General features: G+C 34.5%; 2 protein-coding genes across 3 annotated transcripts in view; one reads left to right on the forward strand and one right to left on the reverse strand.

Annotated features, from left to right (window-relative positions):
• Kctd4 (potassium channel tetramerization domain containing 4) overlaps positions 1-22,991 on the forward strand; it is a 120,535-nt gene that overhangs the window by 80,921 nt on the left and 16,623 nt on the right. The window lies entirely within an intron of this gene.
• Gtf2f2 (general transcription factor IIF subunit 2) overlaps positions 1-22,991 on the reverse strand; it is a 148,961-nt gene that overhangs the window by 34,431 nt on the left and 91,539 nt on the right. The gene's annotated exons all lie outside the window — the stretch shown is intronic.

Consider the following 22,991-nt stretch of genomic DNA (forward strand, 5'->3'; position numbering starts at 1 on the left):
TTACAAAACTCACTATTAGATGGAGCAAAAAAGGACAGCTTTGGCATTAAGATTCATGCTGATAATTTTACATTTAAAAATCAGAGATTAAAGTAAATTTATAGCATACAGAAAGGCCTTGAATAATGCTTAGAATAAAACAATGTACCATAACATCACATGGCAAAGTCTGAAACTCCACTCTGATTTTAAGTTCTAATCAATCACTAGGTGTGACACTGGTCGAGTGAGTCGACTTCTCTAACATCTTGGTGCCCTCAGGGAAAAAAGAGGTTAATAATAGAAATAAATGAAATAGTCCTTACAAATCGACTAACTACTGGATGACCTGTCCCATATAGACTCAGTATGTTTTAGCTATCACTATAACTTGTTACCACTGATCCTGATACTCATACTGAACAAAAATGGATGGGAGTTATTTGAGTAAGCATTCCTTTTAATCTGGCTCACACAATAGTAGAACCAAGACTTATGGAACCTGTGTTCATTCTTTATGCTGTCTGGTAGGGGATATTTGGCTATAAAAACTATTGCCTTTGATATTTTCAAAGATAATTTTTTAAAGTGCTATACAGGTAAAACATGCAATGCTCATGAAATGCAAATTAGAAACAGTAATTTAATCACAGTACCAAAAGACAAAAATTTGTTAGCTTACAGTTTTGAGTAATTATTTATCCCCCTTTTTTGGTATTAGGGATTGAACTCAGGGCCTCATGTACATTAAGCAAGAACTCCACCACTGAGTTACATCTCTAATACTATTTATTTTGAGACATGTTTTCACTAATTGTTCAGGATGGCCTCAAACTTGCAATCCTCCTGCCACCTGAGTTGTTGGAAGTATAGTGCTACCACAACCTGGCTACTTATACATACAATTCAAAAAATTCACTGGATTTTAAATATAAGAAAAAAAATTTAAAATTTAATCCTTTGAGGCACTTAAACCAATCCCTGATTCTACTATTTGCCTTTCAACTAATAGTGACAACAATGCAAGTCTAAGTTCAACTAAAGTAAAAACATGTACTTGAGTGGAACAGTTCCCTGAATTATACAGATTACTCATGATAACCAATTTTTTTTAAAGGAAAAGGTTTGTGTGAGGGAAAAGTGGATTCTTTTTTTAAAAATAGGTTTTTAGTTGTAGATTAACATACAGTATGTTTATTTATTTTTATGTGATGCTGAGGATGACTGAATTAGCCAACTGCAGGCACTGTGTAATGTTTGGGATCTCCAGGCCTTTGAATATTCTCAAATCACACCACATACACCTTGATTATCTGAGAACTAGATACTTCTCCAGAAGGATTTAAATAAAATCTAGATAGTGGTATCAAGTTTAAGCCTACCAATGAGATTCCTTCCAGTCCCAATTTTTATTTAAAAAATTTTTCACTTTTGTACATTTTATAATTTTTAAATTACTATAGCAAAGGCTATGAGGCTAATACAGAAATTAAAGCATATAGTTCAAATATAATCAATTTTTATTTCACAAACCCCACCCCCCACCTTGCCTCGAAATGGTACTGGGGATTGAAGGCAGAGCTGCTTTACCACTGGGCTACATCCATAGCTCTTTTTACATTTTTATTTTAAGACAAGGTCTTGCAATGAGATGTATATCATTATCCTAAGTACATGTATGAAGACATAAATGGTGTGAATATACTTTGTATATAACCAGAGATATGAAAAATTGTGCTCTATATGTGTAATATGAATTGAAATGAATTCTGCTGTTATATAACAAATTGGAATAAAAAATTAAAAAAAAAAAGACAGGGTCTTGCTAAGTTGCAAAGGCTGATCTAGAACTTGCGATCTTCCTGCTTTAGCCTCCCTAGTTTGCTGACATTACAGGCATGTACCAAGCCAGCTGAAATTTCCATTTTAATTTGCTAATTTCATTAGCAATTAAAACTGCAAATGAAACACTAGAAACAAAAATAAATAAATTTTAGATGTTTTTACCCCTCCTAAATTTGTCATGAGCCAAGAAGAAAGCTCAAAGGATCAACTCTAATATGTTATTGGTAAGATAAATTATTAAAGCTTTTTCTTTTCATCAAGGATTGAAATGTGTTCATCAATTTAATTTTGTTTTGAGAGCTTAATCTCACAAATTTTATCTTTTTGGATAAAATTCCTTAAAAATTAAAAAAAATGCTGGGAACTACCACTAGTACAGTAAAGTTAATTGTTTTATAACAGAAATTCTGATGGCTTGTATGTTAGCATATTGATAAAGTGCTAAGAGTCACTATTACACTAAGATTCTGTACTTTCACAATTTTGTCAGTTCATGTTGCTAGCCCTCTCAATAAGACAGTCAACTCTGACCACCTTGTTCTAACCTCCCCAGAGTGTATACTCACTGACTGACAAATAAGCTTGTGGTTTGGTATAATCTGACGAGGAATTATATAACACTATATCAAGTTACCTGGCTACCATGCAAATTTTTCTCTTATATAGAACCTTCTATGAAGAACTGAAGGCAATATTTTAAGATTATAGATAACAAATATTTTTCATGTTAGTAGAATCAAGAAGGCATCACAGCTGAATGTGATGGCACACACCTGTAATCCCTGTGGCTTGGTAGGATGAGGAAGGAAGATCACAAGTTCAAAACCAGCCTCAGCAATTTATTGAGGCCCTAAGCAATTTATTGAGGCCCTAAGCAACTTAGGGAGACCCTGTCTCAAAATTAAACATAAAAAGGTTCGAGGATGTGACCCAGTGGTTAAGCGCCCCTGCATTCAATCCCCAGTGCTGTAGGAAAAGGTCTTATAGAAATGCTTCATCCAGGTTTTCCCAAATATACAAAATATTATCTAGTTCAATTTACCCACCCCCCCTTGGTACTAGAGATTAAACATAGGGGAACTTAAATCACTGAACCACACCCCGCCCTTTTTTTTAATATTTATTTTTTAGTTGTAGGTGGACACAATACCTTTATTTTATTATTTTATGTGGTGCTGAAAATTGAAACCAGTGCCTCACACATACTAGGTAAGCACTCTACCTCCAAGCCACAATCTCAGCCCCACACCCTATTTTTTATTTTGAGACAAGGACTCCTCGATATGTTGTGGCCTAGCTTTGAATTTGTGATCCTCCTATCTCAGCCTCCCAAGCTGCTGGAATTATAGATAGGTGCAGCCACATCTGGTGACAAAACTAATTTTTTAAAATATTAATCTTATACAAAGGCAATTGAATTTAGAATATAGTAAAAACATTACTAAACAAGAGGTGAGGAAAAAGAGTCTTGACAATTTATGAATTTACTTGAAAATTTTCTTTTACAAATTACTTCACATTCTATGACTTATTTTTTTAATTTTGTGCCTCACACATGCTAGGCAAGTACTCTATTACAGAGCTACAACCCCAGCCCTTTATTATTTTATGGCCTATGATTCCTACATAATGTTTGGGATATCAGGATATATAGCTCTGATAAGTCATGGGATAACTATAAGTCCAAATGCATAGAAAAATTTTCTGCATCAACATGCAGATGATAAAAAATTACAATATAGGTTATAAACAGCTATGATTGCATGTTCAAGACATGACAGCTGTTCATATGATTTGAGTCATTTGTGCACATCTTTATAAATACTGCTTTAGTAAACATCCTTATATTTGAAGATAATAAAGATAATTTACTATTAGGAAAGCACAAATTCCTGTATCGTTTTTTTTCCCAGTATGGTAGCATTTTTATACCAAGTTATTTTCCCTGTTCTCCTTAAAGGTTTATTCAATGTTGCCAGCAGAAGGTAAGGACAATCAATGTCTGTGTCTTTGGAATAGGCAAGGCAACATGTTCAAATAGCAACTAAAACAACTTTAGAACATTTATATTTGAAGGGAACACAAACCAAAATAGGCCCATTTTTCTTCTAATTCAATATTTAGAGCCAACAAAGACTAAGTAAGGATATGAACTTGCTGTATTTTTATACAGATCAAAATGAGAAAAGTGTGCTTTTACAGATTAATTCAAACGCAAGGTAGAGCTTAAAGTATAGAGAATGTCTGATAAAAAGCCATTGAGGTAAGGAATGAACACTGAGGTTTAAGTTATAGCAGATGGTTCAGTAATAATCTTTACATCATTTAAGGTTAGGATGGATTCTTCAGACTGCAAATACTATTGCCATAAACTACTTTCTCTAAGTAATGTCTACTAAAGAATGTGTTTTTCTATAAAGGATGTGTTTATACTATGTGAAATCTGAAAGAAACACATTTAAAAAGTACAAATAGTTTTGTGTGTTAGTTTAAGTAGTGACTAAAGAACTTAAAGTGAGTGTGTAGGAGGGAATAAATGAGATAATGTAGTCCAAGGAGGATGACCTAGCAGAAATTAGACAATAGAAGACTGTATAATTATTGTGATGAGAAGTACTTTCCAATTCTCCAATTTATTATACTAAAAATTGGAGGCTTATAACCAAAATTATTTGAAACTGTTTAACACTAAGCACCCAAGATTACTAAGCAGTCTTAATTTCTAACTCACTGGATCAATTTGTTGGACTCCTAAAAATGTTTAGGATAGAAATTAAATAAGCTGCTTATGGTGATAGAAGCAATGTTTCTCTAGTCAGCTACTTTGATATATATTGTGAGTATGAATCATTTTTCCCAAATTAAAATTTCTATGACCCTATGACTATGTGATGCGTGCCAACAGGATACAGCAGTGGGACCAAATAATTTTTATTCAGCTAATTAAAAAACACTAGTCTGCAAAATTCCACTTGCCTATGGAGTAGAAATCAGGATTATTAGTGTATTTAGTGTAAACAAAATTAGGAAGTTACCCAGGTGTATACTAACCAAGACACAGTTGCTATGGTGACAAAGCAAATATAGAAATGGCTACTTCATTAGTGACTCCATTAAACTGTAAATGCTGGAAGAGATGGGAAATTCCAGTATTTGGCCACAATGAGGGCCAAGATTCAAAGGGAATTTCTTAAAATAAAGGGTCAATTATAAGATGTAGTGTGAAATATTGAGAAAAGAGATTTTTGTGCTAACTAAAGCCAAATATCAAACCATGGGGGAAAATATCACAGAAGAAAGTAGTAGGGCTTTTAAGGGACACAGCTCCTTTTAGGACCAGCTGCTGTGGCACTGATATTGATATTAAATAATGAAAGCCACTGAGATTGCCATTTAGGATTGCAAATAGGGAAAGAAGGACTCCCTACTGATTCCCTGCTCTGTAGATAAGGTTTCAAGCCATATGGTCTTTTTCTCTCTCTTCATCAAGAGGATGCAGAGAGGGGTGAGAAAAAGGATTTCTGCACATTTTTCAAATCTAAGAAATTAAACTTAAATTGAAGACAATAAAAGCTGGATATGAACATCTGTGAAACAGTGACAAAAAAGATTAATGCTAGAATTGGACTTAACCTGAAAAAGTTCCAATTATCTAACATTCCAAAAACTTACACGCCAAATCTCATAAAAACAAAAGCTGCAAACTAAGAAAACTCAATCCCAAATGCTTTTTTATATTTTCCTCACGAATAAACAATGCCACTAGAACTTTAAGAAGAACCCTTATAACTAACAAAAGATATACTTGTATTTTAGTTGTTAGTTATATTATGACCTTTTGATGACACAATGCCACAAATATAAAATCCTAACTGAAGCTGGGTGTGTAATCCCAGCAATTGATGGGGGCGAGGCAGGGAGGATCACAAGTTCAAGGCCAGCTTTAGCAACTTAGCTGGACTCTGTCTCAAAATAAAAAATAAAAAGAGCTAGGGATGTAGCACAAGGGTAAAATGCCCTGTGTTCAATCCATAGTACTGAAAAAAAAAAATCCTAGTTTCAAAGTAAAATTCTGTTATAACGATTGAACCTGCAACTAATTATGTTCAGCACATCATTAAAAACAATTAAAGCGGGTCTGGGGCTGTGGCTCAGCGGTAGAGTGCTTGCCTAGCATGTGCAAGGCCCTGGGTTCAATTCTCAGCATCACATAAAAGTAAATAAACAAAATAAATGTATTGTGTACAAATAAAAAATAACAAAGCATCTCATATTGGACAATTACCTCAACAACATTCTAGTTAAGATATAACATTAGCTCTAGTTAAGATTTTTCACAAAACCACTATTACTGTTAAAAAAGACTGGCATTATAACAAACTTTCTGACTTCTAGCAAATATTAGGTAATGCTATGCTTGTTTTTATAAAAGTATAAACACTTAAATGTAAAAGCCTTGCTTACCGAGCACTCAATTTATTATCTTTCTGAATTTGTCTTACTGGGTCCTTTAAATCCTATCCTATTAACCCCAGTGACTTGTTCCCACTACCCCATGAAAGACTATTCCCAATCACCCTTCTCTCTGCTTTTCCAGTACTTCCTATCTGAATATTTTTTTCATCAGCATTTGCTCAATGCATACAAATTAATATTGGAATAAATTCTATTATCATACTCAAGCACCTAACCACACATGGGCTGCCATTATTAACCTGTTTACTCTAATTTCCTAAGTGCCTAGTTTATCTTTTATATTAAATTGAAAAACAGAAGTGTTTGGTGGTACTAGGGAATGAACTCTGGTCCTCATCCCTATAGGCCAAATGCTCTACCACGGAGCTACATACATCCCCAGCCATTTTTACTTAGTAAGACAGGATCTTACTAATTTGCTCAGACTGACTTCAAACTTGCAATTCTCTTGTCTTAGCATCCTGATCTGCTGAGATTATAGGATGTGTCACTTGGCTCCTCACTTGTGATTCCTGGAATTTATTAGCTGTTTTTCTAGCCCTCAGCCTCCCCCTTATTTACATGGAAAACTTCTTGGACCATCACCTCCCCAGAAAAGCCTTCCTTGTTCCCCATGTACTTTACTCATCTTCTCACTGCAGCTGTCGCCAGAGGGGGGGACTCTATTCTCACAATCATCAAAGAGTGAACACAAGAATTGTGCGAACGAAGGAAAATTCAATGTGTTACTCAATTATAATCCATTAAATATATCTGGTGTTTATTACCTGTCAGTGACTATGTTAACTACTGATCTAGACTCCTTCCAAAGGTTATTAGCAAAAACTGCCATCGAAATCTTCAATTAAAGCAAACAAAGGGAACGCTATGGAAGGGAAACCTGGCTCAGGCAAAAGTTTTGTGATGTGATTTTTGAAAAATTATATTGAAGTGTAAGTGACATAAGAAACCTCAGATGTTTAAAGCATATAATTTTATACATCTTCATGAAAACATACCTATGAAATCACATGCTACTTGTTTCAGAAAACTTGCCCAACCTTACAATTTAGGGTTAGTCAAGTACTAAATTTTGTTTCTCTGTGGAGAAATCAATAAACCAAAGTTATTGTCCATTTTGGATCAATAATCTCAAAAATTTTGCTTTAAAGTCTAATAAAATACCTATGAAAAATACATTTATATAAAGCTTGATTATATACTCTTCTAAATTCCATGTACTTTTTAAATGTCAATATACATTTGCAGACAATATAACTACATACCTTAAAAAAAAAGAAATGACTGAACAAATGATACACTGGAAATAGTACAAATATACCAAAATAGCTCCCTGTATTCCAGATACACTACCTTTAATAAAGGCAAACCATTGACAATAGCAATGAAGACATAAATACTGACAAACCTTATCAAAAATGTTCAACCCTCTAAGAAGGACACCACATTATTACAGAAAAATACCAAAGAAGATTTGAATAAATGAAAAGATGTTTTGTTTTTAAATGGTAAGATTAATATTCAAAAAAGCTAATTCTTCCTCAAAAAATATCATAGCTTTAAATCAATGGGACACATTCTGAGAAGTACACTGTTAGGTGGTTTAGCTGTGTGAACATCAGAATGTACTTAAATTCATGAAGATGGCTATAGTGTCTCTAGGTGATGTAATTTTATGGGAACACCACTGTATATGAGGTCCACTGTTGACCGAGAGGTCATTATGTGGTACATAATTGTAGTTTAAATTATAGATAAAATAGCAATCAGGTTACACGTATCATTATATTGTTCTTGTCTACATACTGAAAGCTGTACTACCTTGTTAAGAGTTCCTTGTATGTCAAGACTAGTATTTCTCAAAATATGCTCTAATGACCACCCATATCAGAATCATCAGGTTGTCTATGAATAATGTCTATTTCTAGTTCTAACTCAGACTTACCAATTCAAAAACTCTGGAATCCTGGTCCTAGAATCTTCATTTCTTTAATGAAGGTCCCAGATGGTTTATATACACACATGAAAGTCTGAGAAAGATGAGGTACTATGGAACCCCTCTAAACACAGAAACCTTGTTTATGCATTATAGATACAATACCTAAAAATATCTGACAAAGAAGATTTCCTGCCAATGTTGGAGGTATAATGAATGTACATTGGGAATGACTATAAAACATGCTGATATGTTGACAACATTTAAATAAATTTGAAACTGCATGCTTCATACATGATAGAGATTTGAATAAAGAGCAAGAAACAGCTTTGGCAAACAACAGCTTAATAGAGCTCATTTACTTGCATGATTCAGTTTCACAGAAAAACACTTGGAAAGATGTCAGGAAATCTAATTAGCAATATTTTATTATATATTTGAACTTCAGATAGATGGTACAAGTGTATTACATTAACAACAAAGACCAAGTGACCTAAAAGGAAGGGTTTTAAAATGAGGTAGTCTACATATTTTCTGCTTTGTAATTTATTAAATACAATGATGTCTGCCCTAAGCAGAACCAAGAAAGAAGGAAGGGGGAAAAAAGGTATCTCAGCAACCAAAACAGATGTCACAAGGCCAAGCATGACAGCTCTGGGCACTTGACTCATAGGCAAGCCTATTAGACCTTCACTCAGAGTCGATTCAGGCTTCTTTTAAACACACTACTCATTCTGATGAAATTTTTAAACTGGATTCCTAGCGCGCAGGAAATTAAAAACACTACATCAGAAAAAAGAGAGGGATCCAAGAGATAGTAACACAATCTACATGACAAAATGACAGCTGATAGAAGAGAACTAAAGAATTATATAAAACAAGCAAAAGGACTTACAAACCAAAATACCCTGGGGCCCATCTTGTAAAAGGGGTAATAGCCCTATTCTTGATCATACTTCAAGGCATCTACCACATAATTAAAAAATAGGTGCTTATATGAAAAACTAAGTTAAAAGAGAAGACTAACTTATTTAAGCTCTCAATAAACTCTGTGAGGTATGGATATAGGTAATATATACTATTCTTTAGAAAGATTTTAATTCATTAAAATTAATTAAAAATCTAAAAAAATTTTAATTTTTAAAAGTTAAAAAATGAGAAACTTTTAAAGCATTTGATAACTATTTGAAATACTCAACAATTTATTCCTTTAAAGTTCTAGGAAGGAAAATTATTAATATACCAAACCAACAGAGATAATTTTCAAAACAAAATGTCTTTGGAGAAAAAAGGTCAATTTTTTTTGTTAACACGTTTATCAATAGTTATTTTACATATTTGAAAGACAGTCACATTGTACTGTATTCCATGAACTATTTTCATCGAAAGGATAACATTTTTATGAAAAAGGAACATCTAAAGTTTTGTGTCACAAAAAAAGGTGCTACTGAAATGCATTATTGACAATATAAACAAAGCATACACTCCCAGTCATTTAATGAGCTACAGTAAAATGCCATATGGTATTCAAGGTAATTATGTAATAAGAATTGAAAATTCTGTGAACAATGGTATATGTGGGTCACTATACCCACCTCCTCTCCAAAAGTGGTTTGCATACCAGATAGTACTGGTAAACAACAGATTTGTACATTAATTTTAAATATTTCATGTTCATGTTAGTCTCATGAGGGGAGCATGTGTGTGAACATTTGCATCTATGTATATGAGAGGGTGACATAGTCCAAAATGATGCAGTCATATAAAACTATGAAATAAAATCTTAAAAGCTAAAACAATCAGGGCTGGGGTTGTGACTGGGTGGTAGAGAACATGCCTAACATGTGTGACGTACTGGGTTCGATTTTCCACATTACATATAAATAAATGAATAAAATAAAGGTCCATCAACATCTAAAAAAAATTTTTTTCTTACTCTAGCTAAAAAATCTAGCTGTAGTTCATGAAGCACATTTAGTATTTTTGAAACAATACAGAATGATACATATTAAAAAACAAACTACCTACAGTGAGTGACTCAAGGGCAAGAACATTGTCTTATTCATCTCTTCATTCCTGGGTGCTGGAACATAACAAATGCTCAAGGTTTACTTAGTGAGTTTACGTAAATTTGTGCAGCTTCAGCTGTGAAATCGTTAGAATCAAGGCATTCAACTGATTTTGAGGGGAAAATCTTCTCATATCTCAATAAGTAATGAGTTCTCTAATTCTCTGTTCAAACTAAGTGTGTTAGCCAACTTTCTGTTACTATAATAAACACCTGAGACAATCAACTTAGAGAAAAAGGTCTGTTTTGGCTTATAGCTTTAAAGGTTTCAGTGCAGGATGGGCCCCCAAGGCTTTTGGACCTGTTGTATCCCAACAGGTGTAGTGTGTAGCAGAGCAAAATCACTTAACTTATGGCTGGGATGCAAAAAATAGAGGAAGAGGAAGGGATGGGTTCCCACTATTCCCCTTGAGGGCATGCCCTCAGTGACTTAAGACCTCCCACTAGGCCCCAACTCCTAAAATTTCCACCTTTTGGGGAAGCTGAGAATGCAGCTCAGTGGTACAGTGATTGCCTAGCATACGCTAGGTTCAATACCCAACACTTTCAAAAGTTTCTCCCAGCTGCCTATAGTGTCACTCTGTAAGTCAAGCCTTTAACAAGTGGACCTTTGGAGGACATTTAAAACTGAACTACAGGGCTGGGGATGTGGCTCAAGCGGTAGCGCGCTCGCCTGGCGTGCGTGCAGCCCGGGTTCGATCCTCAGCACCACATACACACAAAGATGTTGTGTCCGCCAAAAACTAAAAAATAAATATTAAAAAAAAAAAAAAAACTGAACTACAGCAGTGTGGTACATGTATGTATCTTATCACATATACCCAAGACATGTTATTTAATTTTAATTATTTTTTTATTTATATGTATGTGACAGCAGAATGCATTACAGTTAACCAGAGATATGAAAAATTGTGCTCTATTTGTGTAAAAAGACATATTATTTTAAAAATTAATTTCATTGAAATTCAAATATCAACTATAGAATAAATGAAAAGTTAATTCAATGTTATGAAAACTCAATAAATAAAAATGTATTAGAATTTAACAAAGGGAAAAAATCCTGTTAAGTTTGGATAACTCTCCACAACCAAAGAGGCTAAAAAACTGCAATAAATATTTATTAATGCGATAAATATTTATTGAGCATTATCATGTGCCAGGCACTATACTAGGTGATAGGAATATAGTCAATAAGTGATAATTAATAACTAGTTAATAAAGATAGTTCCATATAGTAATAAGTGTTAACATAATAAACCTGAATAACGGCATAGCAAATAACTAGGCTGTGGCCTTGGGAAGAAAATTCCTATTTTACCAATGGAAGGTCAGGAAGGGTCTATCTGAGGAGATCCCACATAATCTGAGAACTAAGAATAGAAAGGAGGTGCCACTGGAAGATCTGGTGAAAGGGATGTGCTTAGGCAGAAAGAAGAGCCCTGAGATGGGACTGTTCTTGCTCTGAGTTACAAAAAGTGGCCACTTTGGTTGCTGCCCAGTGAATGAGAGAGGAGTATGGCAGAAGAAGAGATTGAAGAAGCTTTAGGATCAGATCAAAGTTTTTAAGTCTGAGTCAGTCAGGATCTTATAAATTTTATTTAACTATAATAAATAAGCACATGTTACGATCAGATCTATATTGATGACTGACTGATTTGTGAAGAATGGCTGATAGAAGGAAGACAGAAAGCCACTAGTTAGGGCCAGCTTCATAGAGGGGTGTCCTATGCAGTCACTCTGAGCTTCCAAGTACAATGGTTCAATGAACTATCACCAGTTTGAAATTTTTAGTAATTTATGAGCCAATATTTTAAATTTGCTCTAGACTCTGTATTTCATGTAGTCATTTCTGAATCTGCATTCAGAGGCAAAGACAGTATCTTACACCCTGTTCTGGTACAGCTGACAAGACTTGAAACCACACTTAGAGTAAAATATATCCAATCAGTGACTTTTATTAGATCAAGTCTAGCCTGTTTAGCTGGTCATTTAAATCTCTATAATCAGCCTAACCTATCAACCAATTCTATCTATTTCTTTATCTATCCTTTTCTGCTTTACTGGGATGATTTACTAAGTTTCCTAAAACATTCCTATTGCTTTATCCCTGATTATGCTATGCCATTCCTCTCTGGACTCCCTATTCCTACCCTTTATTTATTCAAAATTCATTAATTCCTTTCTCTGACTTCTTATTTTCCTCAATGTTTTCTGAAATCTAGTATTTACTGCCTACCCTTCTACAGCACAAAATAATGTTAAATTACTAATTACATTAATTTAGTGTGATCCATTTTCCAAAAAAGATAAATGTTATAATACAAAACTGCTTAGTGTACATTACATACTCAGTAAATACCCGTGTTAAAAGTGACACTTGGAAGCTATGAAGTATGAGGAAGTAATAGAATTAGATAAATCATGGTGACATGCAACACTTAAAGAGGAATGACTTGTTGTGATCAAAGTCCTGGGCAGCCTTCAAGACATAGAGGTATAAGCCCAGACCTCCCAGACATAGTCATTAGAGATCCATTCCTGAATGAAGCACACATAAAATGCTGTCCCTGTAAAGCCGCAATGTGGTGGGAATACCGTCCACTCTTATGTTTTGCTTTGGATAAGCTTTCTATCCCACTTTATCCTTTCCATATTCCTGACACATACACTATTCTTTAGTTTGAAAAGTTTCTGCTTAAACATTATTAATTCCTTCTTTTGGGTTTTCTTCAAATCTGTAACACACTATAAGAAAAGAATTATGGAGATTCTATGGACTTCAAAGTCATACAAAAAATCAGTACACAGTATATGATAATTATAATATCTAGGGTACATTAGAGAAGCAGATCTTCAAAATACTACAACTACTTAGTTCATCAAAGCTACTTAAAGAATCCCAGATTTCACACAAAGTTTATAGAAGTAAAACAATGAACCACATAGATACATTAAATCATTTAATATTCTCTCTCCTGCAGATATTCAATTCAACTCTGAAACTCAATTAAGTTATGACATCAGAGTTCACTTTAAAGTTGTAGGATCAGAAATTAGATACAAATTCCAAACTGAAAGAACAGAAGACTTATATGTCTTGTATAAATCTTATAAATGTTATTGAATTTAACTTGTAATATAACAAAACCATAGTACCAGGAACAATATTTGGTTCAAGTTGTGAGGTTTTAAAGCAAGAGTCATCTAATACAAGAGAGGAGAGAACAAGTCTGTTCTCTTTTCCTACAGGTAAGAAAGGTAACCTTTTAAAAATGTGAAAGCTGAAAGATGCAACCTGTTAAAAATCCCTTGGTATCTATCAGATCTGGGTTCAAATTCCAGCTTTACCATTTATAAAATGTGGACTTGAATAAATCACATTTTCTGCAACTCAGTTTTCTCTTTTGTGAGAGTGGAAGTAAGGTTTGTGTACACGTCCCCCTCCCAGCAAAGCATAGTAACTAAAAAGAACATCAAATTCTTATGATATGAAGCCATTTAGGAGTTGAGTGACCCATCATGCATGATGACTTCTTGCTGAAAGTCATTTTCTCTAAGTAGTCTTTGATTGCTAAATCAACATCTCTTTGTCTACTTATAAACTGAAAGACTGCTTTTAAAAATCCTATTTGTAAAATAAAAGATTGCTTTTTAAAAAAATTCAGTTTTCTTTACAATGTATTCCATGAAAACTGCATTAGTTTCAAGCAAGAAAGGAAATATGTGTTTATAGTCATGTCTTCTTGAACTTTGGATGACAAACTGCTAAGAATATTTAAATTCTGATCATCTCAAAGTCTAAATTAGTTCTTCCTAATAGTAAGTTATACACGTGATTAACAGCATTTAACTACACTAGGCCATTTAGTAGTCCACTGATTCAATGTACTAAATGGGACCCTAATTCTGTAACAGAAGAAAATGTGATACTGGTTGCTTAGTCAAAATGCTTCAGGGAATCAGATCAAGGCTTGAAAGAAAGTTCCAGTGCCTTTAAGGACTAGAAAAAGCATCCTAAACTTCTGAGTAAAGTGATAAGACAACAGGACATGGTAGAGTGCAGCTCCTTCTCAGGTTTGCCTGTTTTGCAGTGAACAATGGTGCCACATGAAAGGCACATTCATATCAAAGACAACAAAGACTCACATTAATTACTGTGACAATTTTCTAGCAGATTGCAGAAATGTCTTGTTTAATAAAATCAATAAATTATAAGCATTTTCTAACAGATAATAAAAACTCTTGAGGAAGGATCACTGTATTCTAATCTGTACAATGGCATCATATGGACTAGTTGGCAAGAGTCCTGGTTCTGCTTAAGGGAATTTGGTCACTTTTGTGGGTTGCTTTCAACAGTCAGTTTTAATCCCTCAGAACAGATCTCTAACATATGCAACTAGGCTAGACCTACCTATTTGGCCCAGGAAGCATGGTTGTCTGGTGACAAATCCCCCGACAAACTAAAACCACTACTCAATTTTGTGTTTGGAGTCAACCTATACATGGCATAATTTCAATAACTTCTCCTTTTTTTTTTTCCCATGGTGGGTAACAATTCTGCTCATTCAAATACCTTGAACCTAATGGCTTTTATTTCACATTAAAGGTTTAAAATCAAATGTCCAGTTTGACTTATGGCCATTATTTTAAAAATGTATTCAAAATTAGAATAAAAAGGATCAGGATAAAAAGTAGATACCTAAGAGAAAGACAGCTAAGGGGGAAAAGAAATAAAAGGAAATGGGCAGATAATAAAGTCAAACTTTCCATATTTCACAGTTTTGCCTCAGGTTAGCCCTGTTGATTTTCAACTGTGAGTGAACAAAGAGAAATTGTGTACTGAGGTATTTTTATCCCATGAAGCTGTGAGGCTTTGTACAAACAATACCACATGCTAATATTGCTGCTCAGGACCTAATAATTTTAATCTTAAACACACCTAAATGCATTTTTTTAAAAGTATCAATTCTGGAGATTCACTAATCAAGGGATCACTATAAATTCTTAAATAAAATGTTGATCTTGACTAGTGTTCACTGAACATAAAGCTGTTAGAACACAGATGAACAAGATACAGTCCCTGATCTCAAGAATCTCACAATCTAGTACAGACACAGTCAAAAGTAATAAAAGTAACACAAAAAGCAAAATGTGATTCAATGGTTTGTTAAAAACAGGGGCTTGATGGAGATGGTTATTTTCCTGTGTGGAGAGAAACGGCTTCGGAGATCTGACATTTGAGCTACATTTTAAGGAATGAATAGGAGTTTGGCTCACAGAAAGCAAGCAGAATGCCACAAACCGCAGGGCAGGAAAGCACACGATGAACTTGGGGCAGAGTGAAAGTGACCAGTTTTGATAAAGTACACACTTGAGTTGGAACGGCAGCAGAAAAAGAAGAGCCCAGAACCCAAAGGAACTTCTTGTTCTCTGGCCTTAAAAAAAAAAGAAAACACACACACACACACACACACACACACACACACACACACAATTATAAAAGACTTACAGGCCCAGGTTTTTAAAACCATACTTTTGGTATCTCAGGAGAGCACCAGCTGAGGAAAGCACAGAGAAGACAGAAAAGGTGGGGGAATACCAAAGAAGACAAGATGTTCAAAGAGAGACAGAACTCAGAAACTAGAAAAACTCCTCCTATTCTCCTAATTAAAAGTGAAAACAGCAGAAGACTTAAGAACAAAATTATATAAATAAAGCTATTGTGTCAGTCAGTACTTTAATTTTTCATAATTTTCCCAGAAGCTTTTACACACATTTGGAAATTCTTATTTCATTATGAAAGTAATCTCAGAGGCAATCTACAGTGAAAAGGCTGTGGGAGAGATGGTGCTATGGTCTCTGGAAAAAAGGGGCTGATCACCACCCCCAAAGACTCTCTATAGAGGTTTCCTTGCACCAAACGGCATTTCCTGTGAGAACTGTTTCAGTCTTTTTAAAATTTTTGGGTAAAACACCTTGCCTAGCTTTCTATGGCACAACTTACTGGTTTTCCAATTTTACTACAGCTATTTATAATATGTTTTATATTATAAATTGTTGCATTTTAACAAAGATATCCAGACTAGTGATGTGGCTCAGTGGTAAGAAACTTGCCTGGCATGCATGAGGCTGTGGGTTTGATCCCCAGACTGCAAAAATAAAAACAAACCAATAACTTAATAAAGATGTTCAGCTTCTTTCACACCATCCTTCACTTGTGGATGGGTAATTAAAAAGGAATAGTTCAAGAGGAAAAGATGTGGGAACAGGGGCAGCCTATGGCAGAGAAGGCTTAGTTGTTTTCTTTCCCTGGGTTAGCTTTTCAGAAGAACTTTGTTTCCTGATTTTCTTTTTCTAAATCTGTAATTAAAGAAAAAAAGACTCGAGAGACCCATATTTTAAAATTTGTACACTTGGGCACCTCAGGAGAGAGATCAGACACAGTATCCCTGTAGGAGAGGATGATGAGGCTATTTCCAAATACAACCTAGGGAAATTTCAGGATTACTGTCCTTTATACTTTCCAGAAAGGTTTTAAGCATCCAAAAATAGATTTATAAATTGAAATCCCATGTGTTTCTGATACACACACACACACACACACACACACACACACACACATATATATATATATATATATACCTGACATATATAGAGAGATTTATCAATCATCAAGATGTCTTTAAGGAGGGCTAGGGATATCGTTCAGTAGTCTTGTCTCTTAACGCATACTGCCCTGAGTTTGATTCCCAGGAACCAGTCTCCCCGATATCCCTTAAGGAATATTTTTCCAAGATCATACTGGTAGGAAACTGGTATTTGAAATCTGACAATCTGTTGTCAGAGCCCAACCTCTTAGCTTCTTGGTCCCACTATTCAGAATTGCTTTTTAATAAAAATTTGTTCCATTTTAGAGATAAAATAGTTCTTCAAGGGAAGTGATAAGGGGTGTGACTTATCTCTGAATAATGCTTCCAGTCCCTAAGATGCTTTTTGGTAGAACAGGTTTGTCATGGGACTTGTGACTGCCTCCCTAAACCTCCACTCCACTTCTTCCCTGAGCACCAGACACCTGCTTTGGATGAGATTGACCCCACCACCTATATACTTCACAGGTGTGCCCTAACCAGTTCATGGAATTGCATCTTCATTGACACATTTATTGGTTGAGGGATAGACTCAGAATCTGTGTTGACCCACTGAAGGTAGCGAAGAGTTCTGTCTAATGGTTGGCAAAAAGAGTCATTTAATTTCCAGCACACCATATAAATAAAGAGGCAGCAATAATAAGAGGGCAGCCATCTTGTTACTAAGAGAAAAGCCAGCCTGGGAATAGTTGAGCTAGAGAAAGACCCATGAAAATGAGAAAAGTGCTAGAGTTCTGATAACACTATAAACTCCTAGATAAAGGGAAGGCTGAAGCCCACAGTTAACACTGGATTCACTATGTGAGTTGATGATTTATTTTAAGACAGTGTGCATTGGGTTTTCTACTTACAAAGGAAAGCACACTAATTTACTTAAGTACTTTAACTATTAACCTTGACATTCATCAAAATCTATTTCAAATAAGATCACCATAAAGTAAAAATTCCATACTATATTTCTCTGGTCATAGATTATGTGAGAATCACATAATAGTTTCTGTTCACCCAGAGTATTGTGTTTTCATTGAGAATTTCTAATATAAATTTCCTAACTGCCAGCACTTTCATTATTTGACTCTTACTTTCCAGTTCTTATTGTAAAGGGTAGCATTTGAGCATGCCTGAGCTACTTATAATAGAAGTGAGCGTAGGTCCCAGTTTATCTTGGACTGTTGCAGTTTACCCTGTTGCTGTAGTGTGGTGTTCTCTCTGGTTAGTGTCCACTTTCACTTTCAAAGAATACTGTTTTGAATGATAAATTAGATTATCCCCTTATTTATTTATTTTTAGTTGTAGATTAACAAATACCTTTCTTTTATTTATTTTTATGTGGTGCTGAAGATTGAACCAGTGCCTCACACACTCAAGGCAAGCACTCAACCCCAGTCCATGATCCCCTTATTTTTAATTCATCTCTACTTCTTTTCTAAATATAAAGGGACAGATATAAGACAATTATTTGACTATAAGAAAAGTCAGTTGCAGCAAGGTATTTTAAGACATCTTTACTCATATATCTGCCATCAGGAATCTAGGCAGGTACAGCGTGATAACTTTTCCCCAGGAAAGAATGTGAATCATAACTTGCTTCCCATGTCTAGTATCTTGACATAGGAAAGAGCTCAGATTTTTCATTTTTCTGCTCTCTTCAGGTTCTCCTAAGAAAAAATTTTTCTTAGGTTTGTTTTTGCTTTTGAAGAAAACCCACAAATATTGAGAGAATTAAAAATAGCTAGGCGTGGCGGTGCACACCTGTAATCCCAGCAGCTCAAGAGGTTGAGGCAGAAGGATTCACGAGTTCAAAGCCAGCCTCAGCAAAAGCAAGGTGCTATAAGCAACTCAGTGAGATCCTGTCTCTAAATAAAATAGGCTCAGTGGTTGAGTGCCCCTGAGTTCAATCCCCAGTACATATGTATGTATGTACATATATACGTACATACATACTTACATAAATAAATAAAATTAAAAATTTAAAAAAAATTTTCAGGCAAATATTTTTTAGATGAATTGATGATATAAACATGCAGAGAGATACAAAAGCTATACATTTTCCTATTGCTATAATTTTCCTACAAGTAAGCAAATTAGGATGATGTTCCTTCATATTTCAGAAAGAAGTAAAACAGGAATTATAGATATGGTGATCATATAATTTACTACTCAAAGATTAAGGAGAAATTCAAGAGGCAAAATAAAAGTTAAACTTAATAAAATAACCCAAATTAGATCAATTTTAATTAGTATATCAGATATGACTTGATATTAACTTCATTACCAATTCAAAATAAATCTCCTAATAAAATATTCAGATCAACCTGAAATAATTTCAAATAGGAAGTAATGGAACCAACTGAACATTTTTCTTCTCCATAGAAAAGTTGGACTGGCAAAGTTTGAGACTAGCAAAGTTTTTTTTTTCTTTTCTCCTTTTTATTTTCATATTTTTCTAGTGGCTAACTAGATTCTTGTAGGATTCTTTATTATGTGATGGGATTTGATGAAAGAAAGATACAGTGTAATATTTCTTTTCTTGGTCTGAATTTCATTTAATAAAAGAGTTTCCATATTTCTTGAGCTTTCTATAATACTAATTATATATTTAATTTTTACCTATATCTAAATGAATGATAGAATCTTACTAAATCACATTTGACTAATATATAATTCTCATAACTGGATAATTCATCAGCCAAAATTTAATAGTGGAGAGCTATAATAAGATTTGATTACTAAAATTAAATTCCCAATGAAATAAAACTGATCATTCTTAAAGAGCATTATTTATAAATACAGTATTTATAAATACTACACTTTGTAACAGTCATTTTTGTTACTAAGAGTTTAGCTCAGAGGTCATTTGCTGAAATATAATACAGGAAAAACTCACTGATTAAATTTAAGAAATCTACTGAACTATGTCAAGGACAAGTTTTCTGAAAAAAGTGCTTTCTCTTCTAATCCTCTGCAATTGGAAGTCTAGTCATTTCTTACTCTGTGTATGATGTACGTGTATATGCATTTTTATTTATTCATTTTACTTTGTATGTGTTTTTTGCTGGGGATTAGGGATTTGCCCAAAGGCTTCACAAATGCTAGGCAAGTGCTCTACCACTGAGACATACTCCCAGACCACTTTTTATGAAATGTTCCTACATTTATTTTTTAATCCCCTTCTCCTCTTCAAGGAGCAAGGGGTGTGTGTATTGTATACATACCCATATTTATATGTATAAAACTGAAAAAAAAATCATAGCTTTCAAGAGTAGTTCTTTGGAAAAACTCAGAAGCTGAATACCAATGATTTCCATCTTTTCATATATAGTTTTGCCATTTCTTTCTACTTTAAATCATTTCAATCCAAAAATATTTTTGGATATTTATTATTTGTAATGCACTATCATAGAGAATACAAAAAGAAAGGAAGAGGGAGAGAGAACAGAAAGAAGGAAAAAAATCACAGTCTCTGCTCTTATGATACTTATAATCTTAGAGAAGATACAACTTAAACTCCCTAAACTAGAGAAAACATAAGACATTATTTATATACACCATCAAAGAAGAGTAAGTACGTAAGAGTGTTGAAAAAAGGAATGGGCATGGTGACACACGTATGCAATTCCAGAGGCTTGGGAGGCTGAGGCAGGAGAATCACAAATTCAAGGCCAGCCTCAGCAACTTGGTGAGACCCTGTCTTAAAATTAAAAAATAAAAGGGCTGGGGATGTTGCTCAGTGGTTAAGCACCCCTGAGTTCAATCCCGGGTACCAAAAACAAGAATGTACAAAAGAGGAATGATGGGTCCTAATGGATAGGGCAATGCAAACTAGGAGATGGTTTTGCTGAGTGACACCTAGGTGTTTTTTCTTGTTGTTTTTTGATGATGTTGAGAGTTGACCCAGGACCTGGTGCATGCTGGGCAAGTACTCTGCTACAGGAGATTAGAGGATTTACCCAAAGATCTCACACATCCTGAGATGGATTGGTTTTAAAGACGAAAAAAGATCTTAGCAGAGGTAGATCAGAAGTTCTGGGTGGAGAATGAAGCACGAAAAAACAAAGGTATGAGATGGAAAAGTGCCTTGCATATCTAGGATAACGACTCCAAAGTGATACAACTCTTTTATGTCTACATAAAGGGAAATAGCTGAAAAATGAAGCCAGAAAATGAGGCAAGTGCCAGATTATTAAAAACACTTGAATATCATTAAAGAGAAGGCAGTCATAAGAGTCCTTGAAAAACTTTGAGCATATGTGTGAAATATCTAGGGAATACGATATCTCAAGTACTAACTTGCCAATTCTGTTCTCTCAAACACTTCTACTTTAATGTTACCTACATCTGGAAATCTGCCTTTACATCTTACATTCAATGGCAGTGAGAAATTTCTACTCCTCTACCCACTCTAGCATCAGATAAGTAGATTCCTTTAAAAACCCTGTGTATGTGTTTGTCTGGTTCAACAACCATAAACCCTCTAGAGAAAAAATAGTATCTTGCGATTTTTTTTAAAAAATTTAAAAAATTTGAGCTTTACCTTAGCGATCACAGTATATATTAAAAAAATGTTGAGCAGTTATAAATAAAATACATGAGATACAACTTATAACATTATTTTGCTCTTTTGAGAGTTTAATCATTAGTGTTTTCTTATAACTCTTTAAGTATTTTCTGCTTCAGGTCTTTTAGGTATATTGCCAACTAGGATTTAAATTAAAATAAACATGGAGGGGCTGGGGTTGTGGCTCAGTGTTAGAGCACTTGCCTAGCATGTGTGAGGCAATAGATTCGATCCCTGGCATCACATACAAATAAACAAATAAAATAAAGGTATTGTGGTCATCTATAACTACAAAAATGTTTTTTTAAAAAAATGAAACCACAAAAAACTTCCATATCTCTCCTCTCTCATTGGTATAAACCTTCTTATGCAATGTATAGGATGGTAGGGTGCCCATCTGGGATAGTCATAGCCTGATATATACCTAGGCCATAAGAGCCACCTTCAGCTAGAGAAATCCTCCAGCCTACAACTATAATAATTTTAGTTAAATACTACTAATTCCACCTCTAAATATCCACAAAGCCTAGTTTCTCATCTTCCTTCTGACTGGAACCATGTTGTTTTGTCCTTCAAAAATTTCGTACCTGGGTTATTTCATAGCATCTAGCTTATCTCCCTGCTTCTAGTCTTTATACTATGGTCAGAATTATGTGGAAAACACAAATCCTTTCACATCCCATTCAGCTTAAAAGTTTTATGTACCTCATAATAGCTACAGTACACAAATTCTGAATTTCTTACATAAAACTCCTTAACATCTTAAACCTTATCTTTTGCTATTCATTCATTCATCCAGTATTTACTATTTATTATGTGCCATAAGTATTCCAGATATGTGTGTGCGTGAACTAAATAACATGAACCAAAAACTAAAGCCAAAAAACAATCACCAAAAAATTCTGTTCTCTTTAACTGCAGCAGGGAGGGGCTGGCAATAAATACATGTAAACTATACAGTTTAACAGGAGGTGATATGAAGAAAATACAGGTACAGAAGGAGGTAGGGTAGCCAAAGTAGGTCTTAGTAAAAAGATGTATTTAAGAAGAGACTTGGAAAGTGAGGATCCATGCAGTCATTTGGAGAAAGGCTGCTCCGGGCAGAAAAGAAAAGCCACTGCAAAGGACCCAATTAAAACCATGTCTAGAGTGCTCAAGGACATTAGGAGATTAGAACACAGTGAAGGAGAAGGAGGGAAAAGGGGGAGGAAAAGTATAGGCAGTGGTAGTGTGACCATCCAGGCCCTGCTGACCATTATTACAAAGACTTGGATTTTACACATAAGCACTGCAAATGATATGAGGAGAGGAATGGCATGATCTGACTGATTTTAAACAACTGATCCTCCTCTGAGTACTGCGCAGAGAATAGGCTATTGAGGGACAAAGAGAGGAGTAGAAACTCTGGTGAAGGTGACTGTAGTAATCCATGATAAATAATGGAAGCACCTGTGGGTTGTAAGAAACTACCAGACTCCAAAG

This window comes from Urocitellus parryii, chromosome 2, assembly GCF_045843805.1.
Source record: "Urocitellus parryii isolate mUroPar1 chromosome 2, mUroPar1.hap1, whole genome shotgun sequence".
NCBI lineage: Eukaryota > Metazoa > Chordata > Mammalia > Rodentia > Sciuridae > Urocitellus > Urocitellus parryii.